This window comes from Lagenorhynchus albirostris, chromosome 1 (genome assembly GCF_949774975.1).
Source record: "Lagenorhynchus albirostris chromosome 1, mLagAlb1.1, whole genome shotgun sequence".
Taxonomy (NCBI): Eukaryota; Metazoa; Chordata; class Mammalia; order Artiodactyla; family Delphinidae; genus Lagenorhynchus; species Lagenorhynchus albirostris.
This window is the reverse complement of record NC_083095.1, coordinates 74,065,395-74,084,644: the sequence shown is the minus strand read 5'-3', so window position 1 is coordinate 74,084,644 and position 19,250 is coordinate 74,065,395. Positions and strand designations below refer to the sequence as shown.

The window sequence follows — 19,250 nt, the reverse complement described above, 5'->3', positions numbered from 1 at the left end:
AGTTCCCTGGGGGTCCAGTGGTTAAGACTTGGCACTTGCACTGTGGTGGCCCAAGTTCAATCCCTGGTGGGGGAACTAAGATCCCACAAGCTGTGCGGCCCAGCCAAAATAAAAATAAAAATGCTTTATCATGGAAAATTTCAAAGATATACCAAGATAGACAAAAGTAGAATAAAAACTCCCATGTGCCCATCCTTCAACTTCAGCAGTTATCACTTTTGGCTAATCTTATTTTCTCTTCTGCCATTTATTTCAAAACTTAGGTATCATGTTATTTCAGTCTATGGTTTCTTGAAGTTGGATTCTAACAGTATTAACAGACCCAGAATTGCTGGGTGAGAGGATAGAAACGCTTTGTAAGATTTTGGATTTATTTTGCTAGAATCGCTTCCAGAAAGGTTGTACAAATTTGTACTCTCCCCAGTGAGAGTGCTGGTATTATTGCATATTGCACCCTGACCTGTATTTCACACACACACACACACACACACACACACACACACACACACACACACCTTCTGCCAACTTGACAGGTGAAGTGCTTTTTTTCATGCACATCTGTTTGATTGCCAGGCTTAGACTGAGAAGGCACTGCAGTGGAGTGAACCCCCTGAAGGACCCTTAGAAACATGCTGATACCTCCTGGGGACCCCAGCCAGGGCCTGTAGGCTTGGGGGTTCATCTTCCAATTGAGCTGCCCCCTCTCCCCCGCAGGGCAGGGAGGAGCTTGGGAAGCTCTCCCACCTCATCCCACCGGCAGCCACCAGGGGTCAGGATGGGGCCAGAGATCCCCATGGTGGGAGAGAGGGTAAGAGTGGCCTGCGTGGCCAGACACTGCATTTCGTCTATTTGGCCACTGCTGGCAGGACACACAGCTCCCCTCTGCCTATCAGATCATGGTTCCAGAATGTTCTTCCCTGCGTGACCACCCCTGCCTCTCACCGCTCCCGTTTTTGGCTTGCTGAGAAGGGAAAGGGTGTTTGAGAACTCGTTTCTGCTTCTTTCTCCACACTCTCTGTGGGATTGGGTTCTCTACGGAGCAGGGGTTTTTAACCCAAAGTCTATGAACTGAGGGACCCAAGGATGGGCCTTAGGGACTGTGAACCCTCTGAAAATGGGCAAATGGAGCATGGATATCCATTTTTTCCCCTCTGGGGAGAGGATAATAGCTTTCATGAGATTCTGAAAGGGGCATCCATGCCCAGCAAAGTCCAGCATCTTCTGGTACCCCCCTCATCCGTCCTAAGCCCATTTGTTTCCTATGGTGGCTGTGAAGGGAGCAGCCTGGTATTGGAAAGAGAAGTAGTCCTGGGGGTTATGCTACGGGGTTGGGCCTTCTACATCATCCAATGGAGCTGAGAGAAAGAGTCTGAATTTTCCCTGCGGTGGGATGGGGAGGACAAAGGGAGACGGGCAGTCACTGGGACTGAATTGGATTTGGGTGCACATTAAGGTACCATGCCTCACACTGAGGGGCACATGATTGTATGCTTTAAATGATCTGTGCGGGGAGCAAAGGATCAGGGGAAGCAAGGCCTGGGATCACCCAGGCCATTGGTCTTGGAGCTTGTACCTCTGAGCCATGGGTAGCGGCAAGGGTAAGATGCCCAAGAGGTAGAGAAACCAGCCAGGTGACGTTCCACCAGGGCACTGCTCTGTGTCTTATTTCATCACAACTTGCTCGAAGTCCTAGCCCCTGTACATGTGTGGATGGGAGATGGGGTTAGGACCCCCAAGATCCCCAGAGCAGTGCAGGCTGGCTCTACCACAGAGGGAGGAGCTGGGGGCTTGGAGAGGCTGAGAGTCAAGGCTAGAGTCATCCAGCACATCAGATATGAAGAAAACCCTGAGCATTCCTAAATCCCACACGAATACCCTGGTTTATCTCATAATAATGGTTTATATTTGTACATAAAGGTAACCTGAGGATACAGCAAATCATGATCATTACCCACATCCCTTTCTGGCAGCAGAGGAGGAGGCAGCCAGTAGAGACCTCGTGGCTAAACCACAATTATCACACGGGTGTGAATACACGGCCTTCTGCTTCCGGCGCCTCAGTATCTGATGTTCACTCGCACTCAGTTGCCCCCTCATCTTATCCTCCAGGGTGGAATTTCACCTCTTGCAGCTGCAACTGCTATTTCCCACAGAATTTCCTCATTAAATGGGAAATTAGCATGTGTGAAAGACAGATTAACATCTAGTTGACTCTTTCTCTCTGATGAAAATAGAAAAATGGAAAATATATTTTAAAAGTGACATCTTCGAAATAAAACGGGAACGACAATTCAAAACACCGTGTGCCAGGAATAAATGAAGGGAGATATCCCTCTCTGTGAAACTCATTTTCAGGTAAAGAGGTTTCTCCTTCTGCCCCTTGGAGCTGGCAGAAAGGTACCCCACCCTTTCCTCCCTTTGCCCTTGTGCGATGCCTCCTTCCAGACGTGACAACCACAGGCTCAGTTCCTGCTGTTTACGCTCTGGTCCTCCTGGACCAGGCTGTTCTTGGTAACCATAGAGAGTAGAATGTGCCCTTGTAGTAGCCTTAGGTGGGAGAGTAAGGGCATTCACACCATTAGTTTAGCCTCCCCCCTCTGCTTTGCCTAACAGTGTCTCTGCACAGGCACCTTTACCTATTCAATCTGTAATTTGAGTCATGGCTTTCCAGCAACTCCGGAAGAGGTGGTGGTGCAGGCTGATCATGATGTGAGACATGGAGAAGTTGAGGTCGATTTCACCCTTCAGTGAGGACTGAGCAGCCACCGTGTCCCTGGTTCCGTGGTGTGGGAGGTACAAAGGGAAGCTTCACACCTGACAGCTTCACACAGCTGGTAGCTCTCGAGCTGGGGCCTGAACCAGGGCACCTCCCAGCCCCTTCCCCTCCCTCGATATGCGGTGAGCAACCCCCTGAGAGAGAGGTGCATTAGGTATCTTCCTGTTAGCACTGGCTGCTTGAAAGTGACACTGACTAGGTGACCCAGGAAGAGGGCAACATTCGGATCCGGATTCTTTTTGTTTCTCAGACTAGGTGGGAGATGATAGTACTAACCGGTTAGTAGTAACCAGTACTAACCGGTTGGTACTAACCAGTTAGTACTAACCAGTACTAACTAACAGAACTAACAGATAGTTCTGTCCTAGGTTAGCGGCTCTCAAACTCTGGTATGCAGCAGAATCAGCCAGAGTGCTTGATCAAACATAGCGTGTGGGACCTCACCCCCGGAGTGTGATCCAGAAGGCTGCGGTGGGACCCAAGAATTTGCATTTCTCCTGAGTTCCGGTAAGGCTAATGCTACTGGACCAAGGAGCACACTTTGAGAACCACTGCCCTAGGCCTTACAGCTCCTGAGTGTAGCGTCATGGCTTTAGAGCAGTTTCTTTGGTTTCTAAAGACTGTGGGGTCTTTTTGTTTGTTTTTTGTTTAGGTCGCGCTGCACAGCTTGCGGGATCCTAGTTCCCTGACCAGGGATCGAATCTGGACCCTGGCAGTGAAAGCACCAAGTCCTAACCACTGGACTGCCAGGGAATTCCCTAAAGCCTGAGTTTTTTAGCCACTGCACACACTGCCTCATAGCAGACTTTTCCATGAAGATTCCCCCGAAACCCTGCCCTTGGGGGGGCACGCACTGGATGAGGAGGGCAGTCAGCCTCTCTCTAATCTCCCTCATCACACCCATAGCTTTCTCCCCACCTGGAAAGACCTGTCCCAGCCTCCCAGCTCTTTTTCCTTGTGGCTCCGTCACCCTGTTGGGAATATCTGCCTAACAGCACGACTCCACCCTCTCCTCTGCTCTCAGTTCTGGGAACCATCCTGGTCCTACGCTGCAGATGGGAGGAGCGATGGTGCTCATTGGCTAACTTGGCTTCAAGGCCATGCGGTGGCTGGTGTTGCTGTGATCCTGTTGTTCCTTTGTGCTTCCAGGTCTGTCCTTGTGACTTCATGCTCCAGACCACCTAGTGACCGAGGACCCTTCCCCGGCGTCCCTGGTGGCCAGACCTCTCTTGTGCTGACCTCCTGCTCACTGGAATCTTGGCAGATCCCCTCCTGCTTGAGTGAGCGCTGTGTGTAAGGTAGGGCCGGAGCTGCCCTGAATATGTTCAGAGTGACTGGACATTCATCACTGGGGCAATGTCTAAGGTCATAGTCCCATCCTTGGAGCTGGGCTACCCTTCACCTTACCCACCACTGTGTCCCTGTGCTGATAAGCTACAGGAAAAGCAGACTAAGTTGGCTTTTATTGCTAGTATTTAGTGGTGATCCTGGTACCCCTCCCCGATCAGAGCAAAGTTCTGGGGTGGGAGTGAGGGAGTAGCGTGACCTTGTAGTATAGCAGAAAGCATCACGCAGGGACAACGTGAATATTGGGACCCAGATGCCACATCCGGCAGCTCCAGTGCCTAGTAAGGCTCCCACTGCAAAAGGCCACTGTCTCATCTTTAATAAATCAAGCATTAGATTAAGCACATTAGAAGGCCAAGTGTCTCCTTTCTATTTCTGGCCTTCAGACACTAGTGACAGTGGTGACCTCAGGCTGTGGACGGGAAGGATTGTTAAAAGATTTGTGGCCCCAAACCCTTCCCAGGAGAGCCCTGAACAACTCAGGAGAGTCTGACAGTTTTCATTTTGGCTGATGACACACCAGGCCCTCTGTCTTTGCCTTGGTTCAGATTTGATTTCTGGGCCTTTGTCTCTATGAGCTTTACCCTTGAACAGCCCTGTCTGTCACACTCTTACAAGTTTCTGGACGGCTCTCCAAACAGAACATGGGACTCTTACGAGGGCCATAAAGTAGGAGAGTTAGGAGCACACATTCCACAGCCAGACTGCCTGGGCTTGCCTCCCAGCTTCACCCTTTACAAGCTGTGTGACTGTGGGCAAGTTGCTCTGCCTCTCTGTTCCTGAGTACTCTGAAACAAGGAGATGTTTATAGTGCAACTTTTTAGGATTGTGGTGAGGATTAAATGAGTTTACCTGTGTAAAAGTGCTTTGAACAGTACCTGGTATAAAATAAGAGCTACATAAGTGTTATTATTATTTGCTTAGGGAGCTTATGCTCCAGTAGCGGAGGTAGTAAACTAATAAACAAGAAAAAAATGTGAGGCAGTGACATGTGCTATGAAGAAAATAAAAGAGAATGGTGGGAGATACTGCTGCCGAGGGTCCCCTTGTACCAGGTGGTTAGGGAAAGTCTCTATGAGGAGGTGACGTTTATCGTCCATAAAATGTTTGTGGGAAGAGCTTTCAAGGAATAGCAGATGCAAAGACGGTGAGGGCAGGTTTGGGGCAGAAAGAAGCACGGGGGTGAGGGACAATGCGGATGAGGTGCTCTGAGAGATACGCAGGAGCCGGGGGCTGCACGGCTTTGTGAGTCAGGGAAAGGATTTAAGTTTTGATTCTAAGTGGATTCTAGGTGCAATGGGAAGCCACTGAAGAGTTTTAAACAGTGGAGATTTATGTTTAAGAAGATAACCCTAGGGAATTCCCTGGTGGTCCAGTGGTTAGGACTCTGTGCTTTCACTGCCGAGGGCCCAGTTTCAATCCCTCGTTGGGGAACTAAGATCCCACAAGCCACGCCATGTGTGGTCATAAATAAACAAATAGATAAATAAGTAAATAAATAAAAAAAATTTTTAATTAAAAACTAAAAAACTCTAGTTGCAGGGTGGAGGGAGAATGGCTTATGAGGGTTTAGGAGAGAATGAAGGAGGTCAGTTAGGAGCACTGCATTCATAGTATAGACCAGAGATGACAGTAGAGGTGGAGAGGAAGAGAGGATTTGAACTGTTTTGGACGTGAAATCAACAGGACTGGCTGATGGATTGTTTATTTTTGTTTTTTTTTTGTGGCCTCTCCCGTTGCGGAGCCTGTGCTCCGGACGCGCAGGCTCAGCGGCCATGGCTCACAGGCCCAGCCTCTCTGCAGCATGTGGGATCTTCCCGGACCGGGGCACGAACCCGCATCCCCTGCATCGGCAGGCGGACTCTCAACCACTGCGCCAGCAGGGAAGCCCATGGCTGATGGATTGGCTGTGGGAGTTCAGGTGCAGAGAAAACTCAAAGGCAGCTCTCATGCATTTGGCTGGAACTCCTTTCTGAGATGGGGAGATATGGAAAGCCAGGTTTTGGTGTGGGTGGGAATCAAGAATTCTACTTTTGTCATGTCCAATCACTTAAGCTCTGTGATCTTCAGTTTCGTTATCTAGAGTATGAAAATAATACTAATGTCTCCAGGGGCAGAAGATTCCTGTGCTGGAGAGAATGGGTTTAAATCCCAACTCTTCCATTTACAGGCCTACCTCGTTTTAGTGCACTTCGCGTTTATCGTGCTTCACAGGTAGTGCATTTTTTACAAACTGAGGATTTGTGGCAACCCGGCATTGAGCAGTTCTATCGGTACCATGTTTCCAACAACATTGGCTCACTTTGTGTCTCTGTGTCACATTTTGGTAATTCTTGCAATATTTTGAACTTTTTAATCATTATTTTGTTGTAGTGATCTCTGATCAGCGATCTTCGATGTTACTATTGTAATTGTTCTGGGGCAACATGAACTGGGCCCAGTTAAGACAGTGAACTTAATCGATTGTTGAAATGACAACAAAAGACTTAGAATACGACACAAAGTTAGTTGACAAAGCAGCGGCAGGGTCTGAGAGATTTGACTCCAATTCTGAGAGAAGTTCTGCTGTGGGTATCAAACAGCATTGCACGCTACAGAGGAATGGTCTGTAAAAGAGTCAATGGATGCGGCAAACTTCATTGTTATCTTATTTTAAGAAATTGTCACAGTCACCCCAGCCTTCAGCGGCCACCACCACCCTGATCAGACAGCAGCCATCAACACTGAGGCAAGACCTTCACCAGCAAAAAGTTATGACTAGTTGAAGGCTCAGATGATGGTTAGCAATTTTTAGCAACTATATATATATATATATATATATAGGTTGTGCTGCTGCAGGGCATGTGGGATCTTAGTTCCCTGACCGGGGATTGAACCCATGCCCCCTGCATTGGAAGCGTGGATTCTTAACCATTGGACCACCAGGGAAGTTCCAGCAATAAAGTATTTTTAAATTAAGGTATATACTTTTTTTTTTTAAGGTATATACTTTTTAAAAAGTTTTTTTTTCTTCCAGTGTTATTGAGATGTACTTGACATACAGCACTGTATAAGTTTAAGGGGTACAGCATAATGATTTGACTTCATATATCATGAAATAATGATCACAGGAAGTTTAGTGAACATCCATCATCTCATATAGTTACAAAATTAAAGAAAGAGAAAATAAATTTCCTTGTGATGAGAACTCTTAGGAGTTACTCTCTAACAACTTTCAAATATAACATACAGCAGTGTTAATTATATTTATCATGTTCTACATTACATCCCTAGTACTTATTTATCTTATATCTGGAAGTTTGTGCATTTTGACTGCCTTCATCCAGTTCCTTTTTCCTCCACCCCTGTACTTGTTTTATTTATTTATTTATTTTTAATTTTTTTTTTTGCGGTACGCGGGCCTCTCACTGCTGTGGTCTCTCCCGTTGCGGAACACAGGCTCCAGACGCGCAGGCTCAGTGGCCATGGCGCACGGGCCCAGCCGCTCCGTGCCATGCGGGCTCCTCCCGGACCGGGGCACGAACCCGTGTCCCCTGCATCGGCAGGCGGACTCTCAACCACTGCGCCACCAGGGAAGCCCCGCTGTACTTGTTTTAAAGACATAACGCTATTGCACACTTAACAGTATAGTGTAAATGTATCTTTTGTATGCACCAAAAAATTCACGTAACTCACTTTATTGTGATATTCACTTAATTGTGGTGGTCTGGAACCAAACCTGCAGTATCTCTGAGGTATGCCTCTATTGGCTGTGTGACCTTGTGCAAGTATTTATCTGTGTCTCAGTTTTCTCATTTGTGAAATAGGAATGATTATAATACCTACCTTAAATGGTTGTATGAGGAGTAAAAGAATTAATATTTACAAAATGCTTGGAATAGTTTCTGGCACATAGTAAAAGCTATACTAGCTATACTAGCATTACAGAAATATAAAAACAAGTAGGACATAGTTGAACCTCATATTAGGTGAGTGGTTCACCTCCCCCAGATAATCATTAACCATTGTGACAGAAAAAGAAAGAAAGAAAGAAAGAGAATCCTGTTCCTTTTGGAGTATACTAGATAGATTTGACCAATTCTACATAATCTCTCCCAGAATATGGAAGAGGAAGGAAAACTTCCCAATTCATTTTATAAAGATACTATTACCTTGATACTAAAATCAGACAAAGACCGTAGGAAGAAAACAGAAAAGAAAAAGAAAACTATAGCTCAATAACCCTCATGAATATAGATAAAAAAATAAGTACAAAAAGCCTTAATGAAAAATTAGCAAATAGAATTTAGCAATGCATAAAAACCATTATACATCATAGTCAACCAAGGATACAAGGCTCATTCAATATTCAGATATCAATCCGTGTAATTTACCATATTAACAGACTAAGGAAGATTGTTCTATGTTTTAAAAGTGTTATAGTTTTATGTTTTACCTTTATTTATTTTTTTAAAGATTTTCTTTTTTGACGTGGACCACTTTTTAAGAAGTCTTTATTGAATTTTTTACAATATTGTTTCTGTTTTATGTTTTGGTTTTCTGGCCAAGAGACGTGTGGGATCCTAGCTCTCCCACCAGGGATCGAACCCTCACCCCCTGCACTGGAAGGCAAAGTCTTAACCACTGGACAACCAGGGAAGTCCCCATGTTTTACCTTTAAATCTGTGTGCCATTTTGAATTAATTTTTGTGTACCGTGTGAGGTTTAGGGGCAGGCTGACTTAATGGACACACCCGGAGCTGGGAACCTGGGAGGGAGCAGCTGAGAGTGGGAGGGCAGGAGGGAGCACAGGGGGTGAGTAGAGTCCTGGGGACATTCTTTATATTACCTTGTGAAATGAACACCTTACTGATTCTTAGAAAAATAATATATGAGTCGGTGACAGTTTGTTGAGTCAATATTTAGGATTGACAGGGAGAATATATTCTCAGGAAAGAGGAGGATGGGGGTAAAAAGGCTCTGGAACGTCCTTGATATGCAGCCTTGGAGGACAGGCTAACAGTCTTCTCCTTAACGACCTGTAATTTCCAGGAGCCTGACCTGTACTCAGCTGGGGAGGCCTTGGGGTAGATAGGGATTATCTACCCTATAATAGTTAGGGTAGAGTCTCGGAGAGGAGGAGGGTGGAGCTTTTTGTCTGTGGGGGGATGGCAGGAAGTGGTGGCCGTGTAGGGAGCCTGCCCTCTGAGTAATTTTCCTTGCGGCAGGAACAGGGTGGTGGGAATCTGAGGGGAGCCCTGTCAAGGGCCTGGCTCTCTGCCCGGGCTACCCGCTCCGGACTGTCGCAAGGCTATTGTATTGCTCTGCCCGGCAGGTTGCCCGGTGGACTTCTTAGATCTGAGAGGCTGGGGGCAGGAAGGCTGATGGGGAGTGGCTTCAGGAAGTCTCAGGCAGGTACAGGCTGGGAGGTTAACATCTTAGAGAAAATGGAAGCCTCCACCCCATGGGCCTCACGGAGTTTGGGGGCAATGGCACCATGTTCCCTTCTCTGATCTTTTGTAAGGCAGGAGACTGCATCTTCCCGATTCACTGCAAACCACAGGGTGAGTCTGGGACGGAACCTTCTCCAGGCTTCAGCATGGGGTGGCCAGAAGTATTGGGGTTGGCCGTGTAATGTAGGGAAAAGAGGTGGAGAAGAAGTTACCCTCTGATCAATTCTGGGTACGCTCCAAGCACGCTGCCTGGTGCTTCAGACATTACCTAACTCAGCCCTGCAATAATGCTGGCCATATCATCACCTCCCCTACATTTGACAGACGAGGAAACCTATGTGCTGAGACTCTAAATGTTCTCATCCTGTCAACAGTGTGTTCTGTTTACCTGTGCCAATGTCACCGTGTCTGATTCTGCAGACCTTGTCACAGTGGGTCTGGCATAGCCGTTCTGACTGTGCTTTCTATTGACGATGACAAACCCAGGACTTCCTTTTTTGCTTTGGCCACCGCACCGTGTGGCTTATGGGATTTTAGTTCCCCGACCAGGGATTGAACCTGAACCTGGGCCCTCGGCACTGAGAGCACGGAGTCCTAACCACTGGACAGCCAGTGTATTCCCCCCAAAGCTTCCTGATTTATCTGCATCCAACGTCAGGCACTGTCACCCTGCCCTTTCCCCTGATACATGAATCTAAGCCACCTGTGATAACCACTAATTACCCCTGTATTAGAATGTTTTCCTTGAGTAAAAAGATTTTCTTATACTGTGCACAAAGAGATATGTACAAAGATGCTTAGTACAGCATTGCTTACAGGACAAAAGGGAACATTCAGAAAGTGCCCATCAATAGGCAAATAGTTAGATAAACCAGGGAAGGCAGGGTTCTCAAACTTTTCTGTCTCAGGGGCCCTGTAGGTTCTTAAAAATTACCGAGGACTCCAAAGAGTCCTCAGTAATTGTGAGTTATAACTGTCAATATTTACTAAAATAGAAATTAAAACTGAGAAATTAAAAATTTTAACTTATTCATTAAAAACAATAAATGTTCACATAAATAATATTTTCAGCTTTATTGAGTTATAATTGACAAAAAGAATTGTAAGATATTTAAAGTATACAATGAGATGATTTGATATATGTATACATTGTAAAACGATTCCCCCCATTGAGTTAATTACCACATCCATCATCTCACATAATTACCTTTCTTTTTGTGAGAATATTTAAGTTCTACTCTCTTAGCAAATTTCAGTTATACAATACAGTGTTATCAACTATAGTTACCATGTTATACATATATTAGAGCCTCAGAACTTTTCATCTTATAATTGAAAATGTGCCCTTTTACCAACCTTTCCCTATTTCCTCATCCCCCAGCCTCTGGAAAATAACTTTTCTAACTCTTTGGTTCTATGAGTTTGACTTCTCCTTTTAGATTCCACATGTAAGTGATACCATGGAGTACTTGTCTTTCCATGTCTGGCTATTTCACTAAGCATAATGCCTTCCAGTTTCATCCATGCTGTCACAAATGACAGTATTTCTTTCTCTCTCTCTCTCTCTTTTTTTTTTTTTAAACAAACAACTTTTTATTGAAGTATAGTTGATTTTCTTCTTTTTAAAGAATATTTTTTCTTCTTTTTTCTTCTTTTTAAAGAATTTTTTTCTTCTTTTTAAAGAATTTAAAGAATTTCTTATTTTTTCTTCTTTTTTCTTCTTTTTAAAGAATATTTTTTAAAGAATATTCTTCTTTTTAAAGAATATTTCTTCTTTTTAAAGAATATTTTTAAATATTCTGTGTATATATAAATACATATACATCACATTTTCTTGTTACATCTATCTGTTGACGGATACCTAGATTGTTTCCATACTTTGGCTATTGTGACTAATACTGCAATGAACATGAGAATACAGATATCTCTTCAAGATAATGGTTTTATTTCTTATAGACATTTACCCAGAAGTGGAATTACTGGATGATATGGTAGTTCTATTTTAAATTTCTTGAGGAACTTCTACACTGTTTTCCGTAGTGGCTGCACTAGACATTTCTTCATAAAATACCATGTTAAATGAAAAATAGTTATATTTTCTAAAATAAATAATTAGTGAGAAGAGTGGCATTGTTGTACATTTTCACAAATCTCTTTAATATCTGGCTTAATAGACGACAGCTAGAGTCTCATACCTGCTTTTGCATTTAATCTGTTACAATATGCTGTTTTGATGGAAGTAGATGAAGCATATCTGGACCCACAGATATGCAGTTGGAAAGAGAGGTGTATCAGCTTTCTCAGATAATTGTGAATATTTTTCTTTGATACTACACCAACACTTGACAACTGGTAGTTTCTTAAAGGTTAGCTGTGATGTGGAATCTGAAACCATATCAACAAATTTTTCTACTCTTACATTAAAATTGCTCTGGTCTGTCTTGCACTTTGAGTGGATTGTTCATCCATGTGTGACTTTGTAACGTCATGCATTGGTCACCTGGAAAATTTTGGGTCACTGAACTTTGCATACCCTCCAAATGTTGATATACTTTATTGCACAATATTAAAAAAATCACATTTATTAATATCAATATTGATCTCATTGGAAAACTCTTATAGTGTCAGGCAGTTGTCAAACTCAGGATGGCAGAGGCAGATTTTCTACAATTCTAATTTTTGCTGGAAAATTCAAATTTTATGAATGGCAGCAAATATTGTCAGTTATTTTCCTTGAAGTGACAGTCTCCTTTGTTCTTTTTTTTTTTGCTGTGTGCGGGCCTCTCACTGTTGTGGCCTCTCCCGTTGCGGAGCACAGGCTCCGGACGCGCAGGCTCGGCGGCCATGGCTCACGGGCCCAGCCGCTCCGCGGCATGTGGGATCTTCCCGGACCGGGGCACGAACCCGCGTCCCCTGCATCGGCAGGCGGACTCTCAACCACTGCGCCACCAGGGAAGCCCTCCTTTGTTCATTTTTGAGAAAATATCTGCCAAATACCCAAATATGAATCATAGTTTGCCTATCAGTCATTCTCTCCAGTAAAAAGAGTGGTACATGAAGAAAGCAGGTAGTTCAGCTCACATCTCAAATGATTGCACAAGTGCTTTTTATTGAGATAAACATTGTTCTTCAGTATGCAGCAGCAATGTTTTATGTGTAATTCCCACTTCTTCACAGTATACAGTGTTTTATGTATACTTCCCATTTCTTCACAAAGAATGTGAATGTGTTTTATATTCAAGATTTTTTTGGGTGTGCTAACTAGCTTTTTTAAAAAAATTGAAGTATAGTTGATTTACAATGGTTCAGGTGTACAGCAAAGTGATATATATTCTTTTTCAGATTCTTTTCCATTATAGGTTATTACAAGATACTGAATATAGTTGCCTGTGCTCTACAGTAGGTCCTTGTTGTTTATCTATTTTATAGATAGTAGTGTGTACCTGTTTATTCAAAATTCCAAATTTATCCTTACTCCTCTTCCCCTTTGGTAACCATAAGTTTGTTTTCTTTGTGAGTCTATTTCTGTTTTGTAAATAAGTTCATTTGTATCATATTTTATTTTATTATTTTTTATATGGAGCGCTTCACAAATTTGCATGTCATCCTTGAACAGGGGCCATGCTAATCTTCTCTGTATTGTTCCAATTTTAGTATATGTGCTGCCGAAACGAGCACTGTATCATATTTTAGATTGCACGTATAAGTGATATCATATGATATTGCCTTTCTCTGTCTGACTTACTTCACTTAGTATGATAATCTTTATGTCCATCCATGTTGCTGCAAATGGCATTATTTCATTCTTTTTAATGGCCAACTAAACTGCGAGTGTGTGCTATGAAGAATCTAATGACTACTTGGACAGTTTTGTGCCACTGCTTTATCTGTGGCACCAAATAACCCACTGTTGCTTTTGTGCCATTGGTGGAAATATCAAAACCGTTGTTTCAGGAGAAACCATGACATTCAAAAAAGTTAGTCAGCACTGAGAATTTCACCACCACATTTGTTCATTGCCAAGTATTCACATAGAAGAAGATCTTTAACGATTAGTTAGTGCTGACATGAGATGAATACGAGAAAACAGCACGTTTCTCCTGTGTATGTTGATTCATTCATTTATGAGGCACAAGTACAATTCTTCAGGCAAGAGATTAACTCAGTCTTCATATTTGCTGCTAAATCTTTAATATGACAAGTGACTGTATTGTTGTTAAGTGGAAGCTCAGATTTCTTTCACGACTTTTCATCTAGCAGGTGTTCAGCTATGTCAAGGTATGAGGCTTTATTATCTCTCAGCTATTGAGTTCACTTCTTCAGCGAATGCAGTGTGTAAGTTATCCTGTACAACGCTTCAGTAACTTTTTCATTTCTACTTTGAAAAGCTGAAAGAAACAATTTTTAGCTTTTGAAGAGCTCAGCATATCTACATTTAAACTAAGCAATTCCTTTTTCTCTAAACTCTGAATGATTGGTCTCACAATGATGCTGCAACTTACCTAGTGCTATAATACTATTCAAAATACTGTGTTGCATAAGACATGATAAGATAAACAACTAATATCTATATAGTTGAGGGAAATACAGATTTCATCATATTTTTGTTTCTTACTTAGTTTTGCACAGTTGCTTTGGAGTCTATCCCTCCTTTCCACTAGTCAGAGAACTCTGACATGTCAATTTCATCTTTTTCAGTATTTTTAGGCATAGATGGTGTAGAGGTGGGTTGAAGAAGCAAGTCTTCTAATCTGTCTTTCTTAAGCCAATGATAAATTCTTGAACATAAGAAGAAATATATTGTAAAGAAATGATGGGGACTTCCCTAGTGGCGCAGTGGTTAAGATTCTGCGCTCCCAACGCAGGGGGCCCAGATTTGATCCTTGGCCCAGGTTTGATCCTTGGTCAGTGAACTAGATCCCGCATGCAGGCCGCAACTAAGTTTTTGCATGTCACAACTAAGGAGCCCCCCTGCTGCACCTAAGACCTGGCGCAACCAAATAAATAAATATTAAAAAAATAAAGAAATGATGATGTGTGTTAGAATAAAACATTATTACATTTATTACATTTCAAAGTAGCAATTTTAGATAAAATTTTTATTTTATTATTATTTTAGATAAAGTTTTAAAAAACTTTTTATTTATTTTTTTATATAGCAGGATTTTATTAGTTATCTATTTTATACATATTACTGTATATGTGTCAATCCCAATCTCCCAATTCATCCCACCACCACCACTCCACTCCCGCTTTCCTCCCTTTGTGTCCATACGTTTGTTCTCTACATCTGTGTCTCTACTTCTGCCTTGCAAACCAGTTCATCTGTAACATTTTTCTAGATTTCACATATATGCGTTAATATATGATATATTTTCTTCTCTTTCTGACTTACTTCACTCTGTATGACAGTCTCTAGGTCCAACCACATCTCTACAAATGACTCAATTTCATCCCTTTTTATGGCTGAGTACTACTCCATTGTATATATGTACCACATCTTCTTTATTCATTCGTCTGTCGATGGGCATTTAGGTTGCTTCTATGACCTGGCTATTGTAAATAGTGCTGCAGTGAACAGTGGGGTGCATGTGTCTTTTTGAATTATGGTTTTCTCTGGGTATATGTCCAGTAGTGGGATTGCTGGGTCATATGGTAAATTCTATTTTTAGTATTTTAAGGAACCTCCAAACTCTTCTCCATAGTGGCTGTATTAATTTTCATTCCTACCAACAGTGCAAGAGGGTTCCCTTTTCTCCACACCCTCTCCAGCATTTCTTGTTTGTAGATTTTCTGATGATGCCCATTCTAACCGGTGTGAGGTGATACCTTATTGTAGTTTTGATTTGTATTTCTCTAATAATTAGTGATATTGAGCAGATTTTCATGTGCCTCTTGGCCATCTGTATGTCTTCTTTGGAGAAATGTTTATTCAGGTCTTCTGCCCATTTTTGGATTGGGTTGTTTGTTTTATTAATATTGAGCTGCATGAGCTGTTTATATATTTTGGAGATTAATCCTTTGTCCATTGATTCATTTGCAAATATTTTCTCCCATTCTGAGGGTTGTCTTTTCATCTTGTTTATAGTTTCCTTTGCTGTGCAAAAGCTTTTAAGTTTCGTTAGGTCCCATTTGTTTATTTTGTTTTTATTTCCATTACTCTAGGAGGTGGGTCAAAAAAGATCTTGCTGTGATTTATGTCAAAGAGTGTTCTTCCTATGTTTTCCCCTAAGAATTTTATAGTATCCGGTCTTACATTTAGGTCTTTAATCCATTTTGAGTTTATTTTTGTGTATGGTGTTAGGGAGTGTTCTAATTTCATTCTTTTACATGTGTTTTATTATTTTTTAAAAAATTAAAAAAAAGTTCTTTGACTGCACCATACAGCATGCGGGATCTTTGTTCCCCGACCAGGGATTAAACCCATGCTCCCTGCAGTGGAAGCTCGGAGTCTTAACCACTGGGTTGCCAGGGAAGTCCCACAAAATTACAAATTTTAGGAAGTTTTTTTGAGAAACATTAAAAAATATTATTGCAAAACAAGATGAAGCATACTTATTTCTCGTGTTTCCCCAGGGGTCCAAGGAAAAATTCAGAATTTCAAAATAACAATATTGGATAATAGTATAGGTACAATTGAAGTTAGTGAGGAATAGCACAGTAAAAGATCAAGAACAAACTGAGTTCACCTCTTGAAAATGCACACATTTATACTCTAATTCTACTTCTTTAGAACATTTTGGAAAATATTAGAAGTACACGTACATATTTCACTAGCTGTCAGAGCAATGACATCATCACATGTCATGGAGCCTCTGGAAAACTCCACTGTACATTTGTGAGAGAGTGAGGGTGCAAAAGACAAATGATGTCTTACTATTATGAAAATAATTTTGACCTTATAGGCCCCCTGAAAGGATCTCCCAAGTGGTTCCCAGACCACACTCTGAGATCTGCTAAACTAGGGTAATGTTTGTTCTGTGGAATATTATGCAGCTTTTAAAAGCTATGAGGTAGATCTATATGTACTGTCATGTAACAAGAACAACGGAATAGCATTTACAATATGATACATACAAACACACAAAACAACTCTACATATTCTGTACTTACATATATGTATGCAAATGCATAGAAAATTCTAGAAGAACACGCTGTTAACTGTGGTTACTTTTGGGAAGCATTGTATGACAGCCAAGCCAAAAAAACTCCATTATATATATATTATGTAATAGTTAATTTTATATAATAATTTGTCTTCATCTTTCTCCTGGGTGATATGTAAAATTTACACAATTTTGGTATTTTTTTCAGATCAGTGAATAAGTTGACAGCTGTCATTGTTCTCTGGAGAATCACTATCACTAGGGTGAAAGGGTATGGTTGCTAGGTAAAATACAGGACACCCAGGTAAGTCTGAATTTCAAATAAACCAGGAAGACATTTTTAGTATAATTATGTCCCATGCAATATTTGGGACATACTTATACTACAAAATTGTTTGTTGTTTACCTGAAATTCAAATTTAACTGGGCATCTGTTTTTTAAAATTTGCTGTTTGTCAATCTCATAAAGGGGATATGGGGGATGACCCTTAGGTGCCAAGTTGTGGAGTAGAACCCAGATCCATTGGCAGCTTGCTGGTGCTCTTTGGACATCTTTGTGAGCCAAAGCTCACTGGAAGATAAGATAAGAAGCTCTGAGAGGAGGATATTGGGGCAAAGAAATGTTGGCAAACTCACTCTTCTCCTGATAAATGCCTTGCAGCTTGTCAAGGTTGTGAGATGTTGTGGTGAAAGGGATGAGCAGGGAATGAATTGGAGGGAGGTTATAAAATGTTGCAATGGGAATTTTTGCTTTTAAATACATATAAACTTTCACAAGATGTAGCCTTTGGCATTAGGTTGCATAACTCTTCTGTAGTCACCATGAGACTGGTACTATGTCCTGGGCTTCTGGGCTCCAGCAGGTCCCTGCTTCTACATTACCCCATGGCTACCAAAGGCCTTGGCTACTGAGGGGGTTTTCTTGAGGCGGTAAAAGGTCACTCCAGAACTTTCTTCCCCATAATCTCTTTTCTTCCCCATCAGGGGAATGTATATATGCCATTTTTCCCAATTCTTCTTTTTCTCACTTTTGTCTTAAGAAATTTCACTATGGTCAATATCCTCCTCAAATGTACAGACCTTTAAGTTTTTTCTTTCTTTTCTTTGGGTTTTCTCTTCTTCTTCTTTTTTTTAAAAATTATTTTGGGCTGTGTTGGATCTTCATTGCTGTGCATGGGCTTTCTCTAGTTGTGGCGAGTGGGGGCTACTCTTTGTTGTGGTGCGCAGACTTCTCATTGAGGTGGCTTCTCTTGTTGCAGAGCATGGGCTATAGGTGCGCGGGCTTCAGTAGTTGCAGTACTCGGGCTCGGCAGTTGCGACATGCAGGCCTTAAAGCGCGTGCGCTTCAGTAGTTGCAGCGCTTGGGCTCTAGGGTGTGTGGGCTTCAGTAGTCTGGCCCATGGGTTTAGTTTTTCCGAGGCATGTGGGATCTTCCCGACCCAGGGCTCGAACCCGTGTCCCCTGCATTGGCAGGTGGATTCTCAACCACTGCACCACCAGGGAAGTCCCTCTTTTCTTCTTTTTAAGGTTTTTTCCCCCCTTCTTTTCCTTCTTTTTCAGATTTTGCCCATAGAAAAATCTCTCTTGCTTTTATCATCTCTGCAATTTGTGAACCAACCAACCTTCCAAACAACAAATCAACTAACTACTAAACCAGCTGACCAACTTGTCTTAGTCTGCCTGGGCTGCTATAGCAAAAATACCATAGTCTAGATGACTTAAACAACAAACATTTATTTCTCATGGTTCTGGAGGCTGGGAAGTCCAAGATCACAGTGATGGCAGATACAGTGTCTGGTGAGGGCCTTCTTCCCTGTCCACAGATTGTTGTCTTCTCACTGTGTCCTCATGGAGGAAGGGGTGAGGGACCTCTCTAGAGTCTCTCTTATAAGGGCGCTAATCCCATTTATGAGGGCTCCACCCTCATGACCTAAGCATCTCCCAAATGTCCCACCTCCAAATACCATCACATTGGGGATTAGGTTTCAACATATGAATTTTTGGGGGGGGCGGGACACACAGACATTCAGTCGACAGCACCATCCCAGAAACAAAGGTTGGAGGATGCTTCAACCTGGTACAGAGACCAAAGCAAAGTGATGCTGTGCTTCATATAGACCTCAACTCTATGAAGAGAGTCTCCCATTCTGTAGGAAATCAGCTTTGAATCACCTATGCCCAGGAGAAGCTGAGGAAGGGTCACCACTAGAGAGGAAAGGGATTGAGTGTAGGTCAGGATCCAGGACTAATAAGTCTCATGGAGAAATCTTGCTTTTTAAAAAACTCAGACCTACTGGTGTTTGCCCTCAGTTCGTTCTTTCTTTCTTCTTTTCTTCTTTCTTTCTCTCTTTCTTCCCTCCCCGCACCAGCCCCCCCACCAACCCCGGTTTCTTTCTGCCATGCGGCACGGCTTGTGGGATCTTATTTCCCCGACCAGGGATTGAACCCATGCTTTTGGCAGTGAAACAAGGAGACTTAGACACTGGACCACCAGGGCATTCCCTCTTTCTTTCTTTTAAATCAACTCTATTGAAGTATACTGTCGATAAAATAAAATGCACACAATTTAAATGTACAGTCCCTAGGATT

At 42.4% G+C, this 19,250-nt stretch overlaps 1 non-coding gene across 1 annotated transcript; it reads right to left on the bottom strand.

Moving 5' to 3' along the window:
• Positions 1-13,126: 13,126 nt before the first annotated feature.
• LOC132504469 (U6 spliceosomal RNA) lies at positions 13,127-13,233 on the bottom strand. The gene has a single exon (XR_009534901.1). It is a non-coding gene; the product is annotated as a U6 spliceosomal RNA (small nuclear RNA).
• Between the last annotated feature and the right edge of the window lie 6,017 nt (positions 13,234-19,250).